Source organism: Salvelinus alpinus, chromosome 8 (assembly GCF_045679555.1).
Source record: "Salvelinus alpinus chromosome 8, SLU_Salpinus.1, whole genome shotgun sequence".
NCBI lineage: Eukaryota > Metazoa > Chordata > Actinopteri > Salmoniformes > Salmonidae > Salvelinus > Salvelinus alpinus.
This window is the reverse complement of record NC_092093.1, coordinates 42,629,353-42,642,118: the sequence shown is the minus strand read 5'-3', so window position 1 is coordinate 42,642,118 and position 12,766 is coordinate 42,629,353. Positions and strand designations below refer to the sequence as shown.

The 12,766-nt window shown below is 45.5% G+C and overlaps 1 pseudogene; it reads left to right on the top strand.

Annotated features, from left to right (window-relative positions):
• Positions 1–12,766, top strand: part of LOC139583175 (glutamate receptor ionotropic, kainate 2-like) — a 198,807-nt pseudogene that overhangs the window by 156,481 nt on the left and 29,560 nt on the right.

Genomic DNA, 12,766 nt, shown 5'->3' with positions numbered 1-12,766 from the left:
GGTCCTTCAATGCTGCAGACATGGTGCCCTTCCCCAGATCTGTGCCTTGACACAATCCTTTTGAATAAGGCTGAAACGTAACAAAATGTGGAAAAAGGGAAGGGGTCTGAATACAGATTTTAATATAATTTCAGCTTTCTAAAACGCTGTCAGTTCCACTTTAACCGCTAGGCTACCTGCTGCCCCATAGCTGGAGTATGATGTATGTTTTTCTCTGCTCTCTTTTGACATCATTCTCTTTCTTGTCCTTTTTTACCACTCTTTGTTGCCGTCCTGCTCTGCTTTATGATCTGTCTTTTCTCATCCCTATCTCTACCTCTCTCTCGCCTCCTACCGCCTCCCTTTGTCTTTACCCCCTCCCTTTGCCTCTTCCTCCTTTCTACCTCTCTCTGCCTCTCTCCCCCTTTCCACCCTCTCCCTCCTTTCTTCCTCCTCCCTCTTTCACTCTACCTTCTCCCCATCCCTCCCACACCCATCTTTCCTTAACAGGTGGAGCCCTATGTGATGTTCAAGAAGTCCGACAAGCCGCTGTACGGAAACGACCGCTTCGAGGGCTATTGCATCGACCTGCTCCGCGAGCTCTCGGGGATCCTGGGCTTTCACTATGAGGTGAGCGTTTTTCCATGTGGCTCAGTTGGTAGAGCATGGGGCTTGCAAAGCCAGGGTTGTGGGTTTGATCTCCATGGGGGAACAGTATGAAAATGAATGCACATACTACTACAAGTGTCTACTGAATGGCATATATAATTTTTCTTGTTGTCGTTGTTACTTTTATAATTAATATCACTGTTATGGGCCTCCCGGGTGGCGCAGTGGTCTAGGGCCACCAGAGTCTCTGGGTTCGCGCCCAGGCTCTGTCGCAGCCGGCCGTGACCGGGAGGTCCGTGGGGCGACGCACAATTGGCATAGCGTCGTCCGGGTTAGGGAGGGTTTGGCCGGTAGGGATATCCTTGTCTCATCGCGCTCCAGCAACTCCTGTGGCGGGCCGGGCGCAGTGCGCGCTAACCAAGGGGGCCAGGTACACGGTGTTTCCTCCGACACATTGGTGCGGCTGGCTTCCGGGTTGGAGGCGCGCTGTGTTAAGAAGCAGTGCTGTGTTAAGAAGCAGTGCGGCTTGGTTGGGTTGTGCTTCGGAGGACACATGGCTTTCGACCTTCGTCTCTCCCGAGCCCGTACGGGAGTTGTAGCGATGAGACAATATAGTAATTACTAGCGATTGGATACCACGAAAATTGGGGAGAAAATGGGAGAAAAATACAAAAAATCACTGTTATTATTATTAGGTGCACCTGGTGGAGGACGGAAAGTATGGGGCGCTGGAGGAGAGCACGGGCCAGTGGAATGGCATGGTCAGGGAGCTCATGGACCACGTGAGTAGTGGAGTGGAGGAGTGTACTGTCATGGTTCCCGTGGTGGTTATTGGTGTGTTGCCGTGGTGATGAGGATACGGTTTGGCAGATAGTGGATACAATGGACAATGGGCTTTGAATAGGTCCAGAGGTTTTGACTTTATAGGGTCTGTTTGGGTCTACACCAATTACACTAAGGACGCTTTTTAGTCCTTTGACTTCCCAGTTCTCACCAAGTCTTGCACATTTCTCATATTGCATATTTATTTAGCAAGGTAAGTCATTGAGAACAAGTTTTAAATTCAAGCAATAAGGCCAGAGGGGGTGAGGTATATGGCCAATATACCACGGCTAAGGGCTGTTCTTAGGCACGACGCGAAGTGAAGTGCCTGGATACACCCCTTAGCTGTGGCACAGTATATTAGCCATATACCACAAACTCCCTGATTGCTATTACAACCTGGTTACCAACATAAACAGAACAGTAAACAAGTATTTTTGCGACATACCCGTGGTATATTGTCTGATGTACCACGGCTTTCAGCCAATCAGCATCCAGGACCTAAACTAATTTACAATAACAACCTAGTTTAAATGACTTCACTGATTTTCCCTTGTCCTTCCAGGATCCACACATTCTCAATGACTGGTCAAAGTGTTGACAGAGAGGAGATCCTATATCTGATAGTTTCTTGCAAGCCCCAGTTTCTAATGTGATACCACAGCCCCTGATTGGTCGACTATCTCCACCCCACAATCTATGTCCAAATTGTATCGGTTCTAATTTGATACCATATCCCCTAATTGGTGGACTACTCCAACCTCCCAATGTATGTCCTAATATGATTGGTTTTGATGTGATACCACAGCTTCTGATTGGTGGACTCCAATTCCTTCCCCGATCTCTGTCCACAGAAAGCAGACCTAGTGGTGGCTCCTTTGGCCATTACCTACGTGAGGGAGAAGGTCATCGACTTCTCCAAGCCCTTCATGACCCTGGGGATAAGTATCCTCTACCGCAAGCCCAACGGAACCAACCCGGGTGTCTTCTCCTTCCTCAACCCCCTCTCACCCGATATCTGGATGTATATTCTGCTGGCTTACTTGGGTGTCAGTTGTGTGCTGTTTGTCATAGCCAGGTAACATGCCATCCCTCACCGCTCGCTTTCCCAAACCAGACAGCGGCTTTTCTCTCCGTCTTACGATACGAGCACAAGCCCAGAGTGTGAAGTTATTCTACCTGTGAAACAAACTCTATGCCCCACAGGAAAGCTTTGACAGTGTGTGAATTAAGTCCGGCTGACTGAGGCAGTACATATGCCCTCAAGCTCATGTAAAGCTATCTTATGTAAAGTGCTGTGGACATGCCCTGGCTTAACCCCAGACTGAGGGAAATATGAAACAATCGAGTGAGGTAGAGCTAAAGCACTGTATAAGTAACCTATGGCCTTGCCCGGCCTTTGGTTATATATTGGTTTGTTCAGTGTTATGGAGCTGAGTACAGTGTGTTTATACAGCTATTATAAGTAGAGTAAGACTTATTTTTCTGGTTGCAAAATGGTGGTTGTAATCTGACGTTTCTGCATCCATAAAAGCAGTTTACAACAACAATATGACGCCATTATGACATCCGATGCCCAATGTTGCCCGCTTTTTGGTAGAATTCCCCTGGAGCCTTTGCTAATGTAGAAAAGGGTTCATTAACCCCAGAACTCTGGTGTGCCAGCTGTTGATTGTTCTTCGGTTTGACCCCAAGAGTTTTGTGGTTAATATACGTTTTCCAAATGTTACTGGCCTTTTGATCACCTGAAAGGAAGGCAACAACTGTCACCTAAGTTGGTTCAGAATATGCACTTATTTTATTGTCATCTTTATCAAAGGTATGTTGGGTAAGTTTCTCTATGTTTTCAATGTGGCCTTTACACGGTTTTAAGTTTACACAGTAGACACAGTCAAATGAACTCAGATATAACTGCAACATTGTCTGCGTACAAGCATGTTTGTGTGTGTATGAAAGTGTGCTTATTATAACAGATTCACTTATTATAACAAACGTCCTTAACCACACTCTAGTGATGAATAACCTTGCTTGAAACATGATGATTTGGTCTTCGAGGCTTTAGCTCAGCAGGCTTAAACAGTGCTATGGCAATTAAGGAAACCTGGGTTTGAACCCAGGAAATCACACCAATATTGCCCATACTATAGTCTTCTTTATCAGATAACTATTCCTCTCTCTCCTCCATATGGGTGTTGATGTGCAATAGCTCTAAGTCTGATGTACTGATCTCTGCCCAGGCGTCAACTTGCTCTCTCATAATTGTAGTATTGACCTACAAACAGATTGATTGGTTAAGTCCCTATATGTGAAGGATGGTGTTTTCTTTAATCCCCTAGAAATAGAATCGGCAGTGTAGCCATAGACGGAGGTATGTCAGTAGCAAAACAGTAAAACCTCCGATCTCTAAGGATTTAAAAGCTCATTCCACCCACATCTGAAGGGCTAAAAGGAAGTAACTTATTTTCCTATAATCGTCAGAATTCAATTTTTTCATGTTCCTAAACTGTTTCCTCCGACATTTTGTTATTTCTTGACTCTTTCTTGATTCACTCAGAGGGTGTTCTCAATCATAGGTACGTATACAGTCGCAAAATATATCACAGAAAACTTGGACGTTTGTGACATTCTCAATAAGGCCCCTGTCATTACATGTAAACATGTAATTGCTCCTTACGCCAGCTTACACACTAGATAAGTACATGTCACAGTGTCACCTCAGGCTCTCTCGTCTCGCACACACACACACTGTCTCCTTGTAACCGCTGGCGAACGTGGGCCTGCCGCACAATGTCCACCACAAACACACACTATCTCTCTCTCTATCTCTCTCTCTTACACACCTCTCCTCAGATGCCCTGAGACAATAAAGAAACCGATCTATAAAGCTGGCTCGAGTAATTTAATCCAGCAGACAGATGATAGGAGGGTGCCTGTTGGGTTATTGTGACCCTGGATAGGAGAGGAGGATGATGAGAGAAGAGGAGAGGAGGAGAAGAGGCAGAGGAATCCTTTTGTTATTCTGTGTGGAACTCGGCATGTCCCCTGTCTGTGCTCTGTGTGTGTGTGTGTGTGTGTGTGTGTGTGTGTGTGTGTGTGTGTGTATATTCGTATCAAATCAAACTTTATTTGTGACATGTGCCGAATACAGCATGTGTAGACCTTACCTTGAAATGCTTAATTATAAGACCTTAACCAGCAGTGCAGTTCAAGACGAGTTAAGAAAAATAGTTACCAAATAAACTAAAGTAAAAAATAAATAATAATACAAAGTAACACAATAACATAACAACAACGAGGCTATATACAGGGTGGTACCGGTACCGAGTCAGTGTGTGGGGATACACGTTAGTTGAGGTAAATTGGACATGTATGTAGGGGTGAGGTGACTATGCATAGATAATAAACAGTGAGTAGCAGCAGTGTACAAAACATATGGAGGGGGGGTGTCAATGTAAATATGCCAGTGGCCATTTGATTAATTGTTCAGCAGTCTTATGGCTTGGGGGTAGAAGCTGTTAAGGAGCCTTTTGGTCCTAGATTTGGCGCTCCGGTGCCCCTTGCCATGCAGTAGCAGAGAAAACAATCTATGACTTGGGTGACTGGAGTCATTGACAATTTTATGGGCTTTCCTCAGACACCGCCTATTATAGAGGTCCTGGATGGCAGGAAGCTTGGTCCCAGTGATGTACTGGGCCGTACGCACTACCCTCTGTAGCGCCGTATGGTCAGATGCTGTGTAGTTGCCATACCAGGCGGTGATGCAACCGGGCAGGATGCTCTCGATGGTGCAGCTGTAGAGCTTTTTGAGGATCTGGGGACCCATGCCAAATCTTTTCAGTCTCCTGAGGGGGAAAAGGTTTTGTCATGCCCTCTTCACAACTGTCATGGTGTGTTTGGACCATGATAGTTCGTTGGTGATGTGGACACCAAGGAAATTGAAACTCTCGACCCGCTCAACTACAGCCCCGTTGAAGTTATTGGGGGCCTGTTCGGCTCGGCTTTTTCTGTAGTCCACAATCAGCTCCTTTGTCTTGCTCACATTGAGGGAGAGGTTGTTGTCCTGGTACCACACTGCAAGTTCTCTGACCTCCTCCCTATAGGCTGTCTCATCATTGTCGGTGATCAGGCATGACACTGTTGTGTCGTCAGCAAACTTAATGATGGTGTTGGAGTCATGTTAGGCCACGCCGTCTTGGGTGAACGGGGAGTACAGGCGGGGACTAAGTACACACCCCTGAGGGGCCCCAGTGTTGAGGATCAGTCCAGGATCCAGTTGCAGAGGGAGGTGTTTAGTCCCAGGGTCCTTAGCTTAGTGATGAGCTTTGTGGGCACTATGGTGTTGAACGCTGAGCTGTAGTCAATGAACAACATTCTCACATAGGTGTTCATTTTGTCCAGGTGGGAAAGGGCAGTGTGGAGTGTGATTGAGATGACGTCATCTGTGGATCTGTTTGGGTGGTATGCAAATTGGAGTGGGTCTAGGGTATCCAGGATGCTGTTGTTGATGTGAGCCATGACCAGCCCTTCAAAGCACTTCACGGCTACAGATGTGAGTGCTACAGGGCGGTAGCCATTTAGCCATTTTACCTTCGCTTCCTTGGGCTCAGGGACTATGGTGGTCTGCTTGAAACATGTAGCTATTACAGACTCGGTCAGGGAGAGGTTGAAAATGTCAGTGAAGACCCTTGCCAGTTGGTCCGCGCATGCTTTGAGTAGACGTCCTGGGAGTCCGTCTGGCCCCGCGGCTTTGTGTATGTTGACCTGTTTAAAGGTCTTGCTCACATCATTATCACACAGTCATCCAGAACAGCTGGTGCTCCCATACATGCTTCAGTGTTGCTTGCCTCGAAGCGAGTATAAAAAGCATTTAGCTTGTCTGGCAGGCTCGTGTCACTGGGCAGCTTGCGTCACTGGGTTTCCCTTTGTAGTCTGTAATAGTTTTCAAGCCCTGTCACATCCGCTGAGCGTCAGAGCCGGTGTAGTAGGATTCAATCTTAATCCTGTATTGACTCTTTGCCTGTTTGATGGTTCGTCTGAGGGCATAGCATGATTTCTTATTAGCGTCCGGATTAGTCTCCCACTCTGTCACGATCGCCGTATGGTGGAAGAGAGGAGGACCAAGGCGCAACGTGATAACAATACATTCTTCTTGTTTAATGACACGAAACGAAGAACACTTTACAAACTAACAAAACAACAAACCGACGAACGTGACGCTATAAACAAATAGTGCTGACACAAACACTACACATAGACAATCACCCACAAACTACCTAATGAATATGGCTGCCTAAATATGGTTCCCAATCAGAGCCAACGATAGACAGCTGTCTCTAATTGAGAACCAATCTAGGCAACCATAGACATACATACACCTAGACTAGACACTGCCCCATAAACATACAAAACCCCTAGACAATACAAAACACATACATCCCCCATGTCACACCCTGACCTAACTAAAATAATAAAGAAAACAAAGATAACTAAGGCCAGGGCGTGACAGTACCCCCCCCCCCCTCAAAGGTGCGGACTCCGGCTGCAAAACCTGACATAGAAGGGGAGGGTCCGGGTGGGCCTTCTCACGGTGGCGGCTCGGGTGCGGGACGTGGACCCCACTCCATCATAGTCAATACCCGCTTTGGCGGTGCCTCTGGAGCTTCTGGTTTCTGGTTGGAATATGTACGTACGGTCACTGTGGGGACGTCGTTGTCGATCATTTAAAAAAAAAAAGAAGACACATCCCTCGTATTACTAGACGTAGCTTCTTCTCTGTTCTGCCAGTGCATAGAATATCCTGCCAGCTCTATATGACCCATGTCGTCATTCAGCCACGACTTGGTGAAACATAAAATAATACAGTTTCTAATGTTCTGTTGGTTGGATAATTGTAATCGTAGGTCAATATTTTCCAAACATGTTAGCAAGTAGAACGGATGGCAGTGGGAGTTTACTCGCTCGCCTACGGATTCTCAGAAGGCAGCCCGATCTGCGTCCTCTTTTCCTCCATCTTTTCTTCACGCCAATGACCGGGATTTGGGCCTGTTCCTCGGAAAGCAGTATATCCTTCTCGTCGGACTCGTTAAAGGAAAAAGCTTCTTCCAGTTTGTGGTGAGTAATCGCTGTTCTGATGTCCAGAAGTTTCGGTCATAAGAGACGGTAACAGCAACATTATGTACAAAATAAGTAAAAAAATATATTTTTAAACAATGCAAAAAAACGAACAAAATATCACAGTTGGTTAGGATCATGTAAAACGTAGGAATCCTCTTTGGCGCCATCTTAACTTTGTGTATGTGTGCGGTGACCTTACGCTCCCTTGTTGGACACTTCTCTCCTGTAGTAATCAGTGTGCAGAACAAGACCCAGAGAAATGCAGGTTCGGAACGCAGACCGAAAGGTCACACAGAGAAACCTCACGCACACAATCGGTTCCTTTCACACACACAGTTTCACACTGTCAACACAATGTCACATAACACACCGCACTACAGGGGACAAGGTGTGGCGCGCGGTCTCTGGCGTTTACAAGTAGACAGAGCTCATTGACATCCCGGACAATCAGGCGGCCCATTGGGGCCGAGGAAGTCCAGAGAAAGTGTATAAGGAGCAGCAGTAAAGAAAAGGCAAAATTATACACATCCCAAATGGCATCCTATTCCCTCTCCAGTGCACTACTTTTGAACATAAAGCTCTGGTCAAAAGTTGTGCACTATTTAGGGAATAGGGTACAGTTTGGAATGCATCCACGTACCAAACTGGTTTTTAAATAAATAGTCCATAAATGGCTCGCAAGTCATCATCTTTGTGGAAAAAACTTTTCTTTATACAGAGAACCATAAACACTTAGCAAAGTAATTCTGATTACAGTTCACAATGTATGCTAATCAGGGATGTAGTGGTAAACACAAAGGTTGGTAAATGTTCAACAACATTAATCCAAACAACACTAACTTGGTGTAATAGGTGCATAAATGTTTTTTTATTTTTTACATGCATTTACCCTCCGTTACTTCCCTGATCCTATTCATGGAAGCAAACAGCATAGCCTAGTATATATCAATGTCAAACATCAGTTACTACTAGGAATTTATTCTGAAACAATGAGCAGGACATTAAACCTGGGCTGTGTTCCAATGTCTATACTACCATACCACTTAGAGTACATTCATTCTAGAGGTAGGATGGAGATTGGAACAAAGCCCTGATGTTTTTTTCAAATCCCCAGCCCCATGGGTGTCTATAGCTCTCTGTATGTTTGATGTTGTGTAGGTGACGATTGCCACTATCGCGTTTAAGGTAAGACCCATGTGCAGACATTGTTGAAATAACAAAAGTTTATTATTCAAACAGGCGCAGGCAAAAGGACAGGTCAAGGGCAGGCAGAGGTCAGTAATCCAGATAGGTGGGGCAAAGGTACAGGACAGCAGGCAGGGTCAGGTCAGGCAGAGGTCAGTAATCCAGATAGATGGGGCAAAGGTACAGGACGGCAGGCAGGGTCAGGTCAGGCAGAGGTCAGTAATCCAGATAGGTGGGGCAAAGGTACAGGACAGCAGGCAGGCTCAGGTCAGGCAGAGGTCAGTAATCCAGATAGATGGGGCAAAGGTACAGGACGGCAGGCAGGGTCAGGTCAGGCAGAGGTCAGTAATCCAGATAGGTGGGGCAAAGGTACAGGACAGCAGGCAGGCTCAGGTCAGGCAGAGGTCAGTAATCCAGATAGATGGGGCAAAGATACAGGACGGCAGGCAGGCTCAGGATCAGGGCAGGCAGGCAGGAATGGTCAAAACCGGGAAACAAGCAACAGGAACTATAGCGAAGACAGGAGCAAGGGGAAAAACGCTGGTAGGCTTGACGAACAAAACAAACTGGCAACAGACAAACAGAGAACACCGGTATAAATACACAGGGGTTATTGGGGAAGATGGGCGACACCTGGATATCCCTAGTGGCCCTTAGGGGACAGAGAAGCAAGGAGGGAGAGAGGGAGGGAGGCAGTGCTGGGGAGGAAAAGGGGAGAGGGTGAGTCAGGCAATGGAGGGGGAAGAGGATTAGACATGCACAAGGAAGTCTATGGATGGAAGAAGGCATATTGGCTGAATTGGGGAGGGGTGATGGGGTCTCAAACCACCAGGGGGGAATCAGAAAGGATCCTCCAGTCGATAAATCTCAATGAGCTCTAAAGATGATCAGGGATGGGGACGTTATCTCCAGTGACAATGTTATTCCACTCCATCGATTGGGCCTCTCACAACAAACTGAAAGCATTTGAATACATCAATACGTTGGGGGAAAGGGTAAATGATTTGTGTTTGGTCTCGAGAGGAGCGAGGGACCCAAAGGGCATAGTAGAGGATCATAGGAGCGTCTACTGTTTTGGTCGCCTTACAATAACACGATTTTCACATCATGTTTTTGTCTGCTTAGGGAAGCTCGAACGTTGTCTGTTTTTTAATGTAAAGGTATTGTGTGTGTTCTATTGGACAGAGGAGAGATTGTCGATGGGGTATGTATCAAAAGCAGTAGGACAGATTTGAACCCATGCCGACACCGACGGATGTGTAGGCACTAACCACTAGACCATCCTGTCCATGAATGTTCATTTGTTTGACTGATTTTAGTGTCTGTGTGCTCTCTCCACCACAGGTTTAGCCCGTACGAGTGGTACAACCCCCATCCGTGCAACCCAGACTCGGACGTGGTGGAAAACAATTTTACGTTGCTCAATAGTTTCTGGTTCGGCATCGGGGCTCTCATGCAGCAAGGTAGTTGCCTCAGCCTGCTGGTGCTGTGGCTATCTCCGTGTCCCACTCTCTATGGGGTCCAAGGTTTTAGGCCAGGCTCCGGGCGACACAGGGGCCTCTGGGTGTGTGCTGCATGGGGGAAAAGTTATGAAGCATCTATATAGGGCTTAGAAAGGGTTTATGAAGGCACCATTTAACCTTAAAAGTTGTAGTTGGGTTAAAGTGGGAACAAGAATAATGTTGCTACCTCGTTTTCTGATTGAAATGAATGTACAGAGGAAGCTGGAGAGGAAAATATACTGAACAAAAATATAAACGCAACATGTAAAGTATTGGTCCCATGTTTCATGAGCAGAAATAAAATATCCCAGAAATTTTCCATACGCACAAAAAGCTTATTTCTCGCAAATTTGGTGCTGAAATTTGTTAATATCCCTGTTGGTGAGCATTTTTCCTATCCCAAGAAAATCCTTCCACCTGAAAGGTATGGCATATCAAGAAGCTTAAACAGCATGATCATTACACAGGTGCACCTTGTGCTAGTGACAAATAAAAGGCCACTTTAAAATGTGCAGTATTGCTACACTGCAAAATGCCACAAAAATCTCAAGTTTTGTGGAAGCGTGCAATTGGCATGCTGACTGCAGGAATGTCCACCACAGCTGTTGCCAGAGAATGTAATGTTAATTTCTCTACCATAAACTGCCTCCAACATTGTTTTAGAGAATTTGTCAGTACATCCAACCGCCCTCACAACTGCAGACCACATGTAACCACACCAGCCCAGGACCTCCACATCTGGCTTCTTCACCTACGGGATCTCCTGAGACCATCCACCTGGACATCTGATTAATCTGTAGGTGTGCAAAACTGAAGAATTTCTGCACAAACTTTCAGAAACCGTCTCAGGGAACGGTTCTGTGTGCTTGTCATCCTCACCAGGGTCTTGACTGCAGTTCAGCGTTGTAACCGACTTCAGTGGGAAAATGCTCACCTTCGATGGCCACTGGCACGCTGGAGAAGTGAGAAGTGTGCTCTTCACGGATGAATCCCGAGTTCAACTGTACTGGGCAGAGGACATGGCGTCTTGTGAGCGAGTGATGTGCTGATGTCAACATTGTGAAGAGAGTGCCCCATGGTAGCAGTGGGGTTATGGTATGGGCAGGCATAAGCTACGGACAATGAACACAATTGCATTTTATCGATGGCAATTTGAATGCACAGAGATATCGTGACGAGGTCCTGAGGCTCATTGTCGTGCCATTCATCGACCGCCATCACCTCATGTTTCAGCATGATAATAGGAGCTTCTATTGTCCCATCGCAAGGATCTGTACACAATTCCTGGAAGCTGAAAATGTCCCAGTTATTTCCGGGCCTGCATACTCAGCAGACATTTCACCCATTGAGCACGTTTGGGTTGCCCTGGATCGCCGTGTATAACAGCGTGTTCAAGTTCCCGACAATATCCAGCAACTTCGCACAGCCATTGAAGGGGAGTGGGACAACATTCCACAGGCCACAATCAACAGCCTGATCAACTCTATCGGAAGGAGATGTGTCACGCTGCATAATGCAAATGGTGCTCACACCAGATACTGACTGATTTTCTGATCCACGGCCCTACCTTTTTTTTTTAAAGGTATCTTAGACAAACATATTCATATTGGTATTCCCAGTAATGTAAAATACATAGATTAGGTACTAATGAATTTATTTCAATTGACTGATTTCCTTATGTGAACTGTAACTCAGTCAAATCTTTGACATTTTGGCATGTTGCGTTTATATAATTGCTCAGTGTATATTATTTCAAATTATTATTATTTTTGCATATTTTGTGCTAAGTTTTTGTTACAGTGAAGGTGTCTCCTTTAGTGTTATTGCAACTGAATGAACATAAAAGTTATAGTCCTTATTGGAGTAGTAACTTTGAGTAGCTACTGCAACAGCTATTTACATTTAGATTGGGTCCTCTATTCTTGAAAGATAATTGCAGAGAAATTCAGTTACTATACAGTTGAAGACAGACGTTTACATACACTTAGGTTGGAGTCATTAAAACTTGTTTTTCAACCACTCCATACATTTCTTGTTAATAAACTATAGTTTTGGCAAGTCGGGTAGGACATCTACTTTGTTCATGCCACAAGTAATTTTTCCAACAATTGCTTACAGACAGATTATTTCACTTCTAATTCACTGTATCACAATTCCAGTGGGTCAGAAGTTTACATACCCTAAGTTAACTGTGCCTTTAAGCAGCTTGGAAAATTCCAGAAAATGATTTCATGGCTTTAGAAGCTTCTGATAGGCTAATTGACATCATTTGAGTCAATTGGAGGTGTAACTGTGGATGTATTTCAAGGCCTACCTTAAACTCAGTGCATCTTTGCTTGACATCATGGGAAAATCTAAATAAATCAGCCAAGACCTCAGAAAAACAATTGTAGACCTCCACAAGTCTGGTTCATCTTTGGGAGCAATTTCCAAATACCTGAAGGTACCACGTTTATCTGTACAAACAATAGTATGCAAGTATAAACACCATGGGACCACGCAGCCATCATACTGCTCAGGAAGGAGATGCGTTCTGTCTCCTAGAGATGAATGTG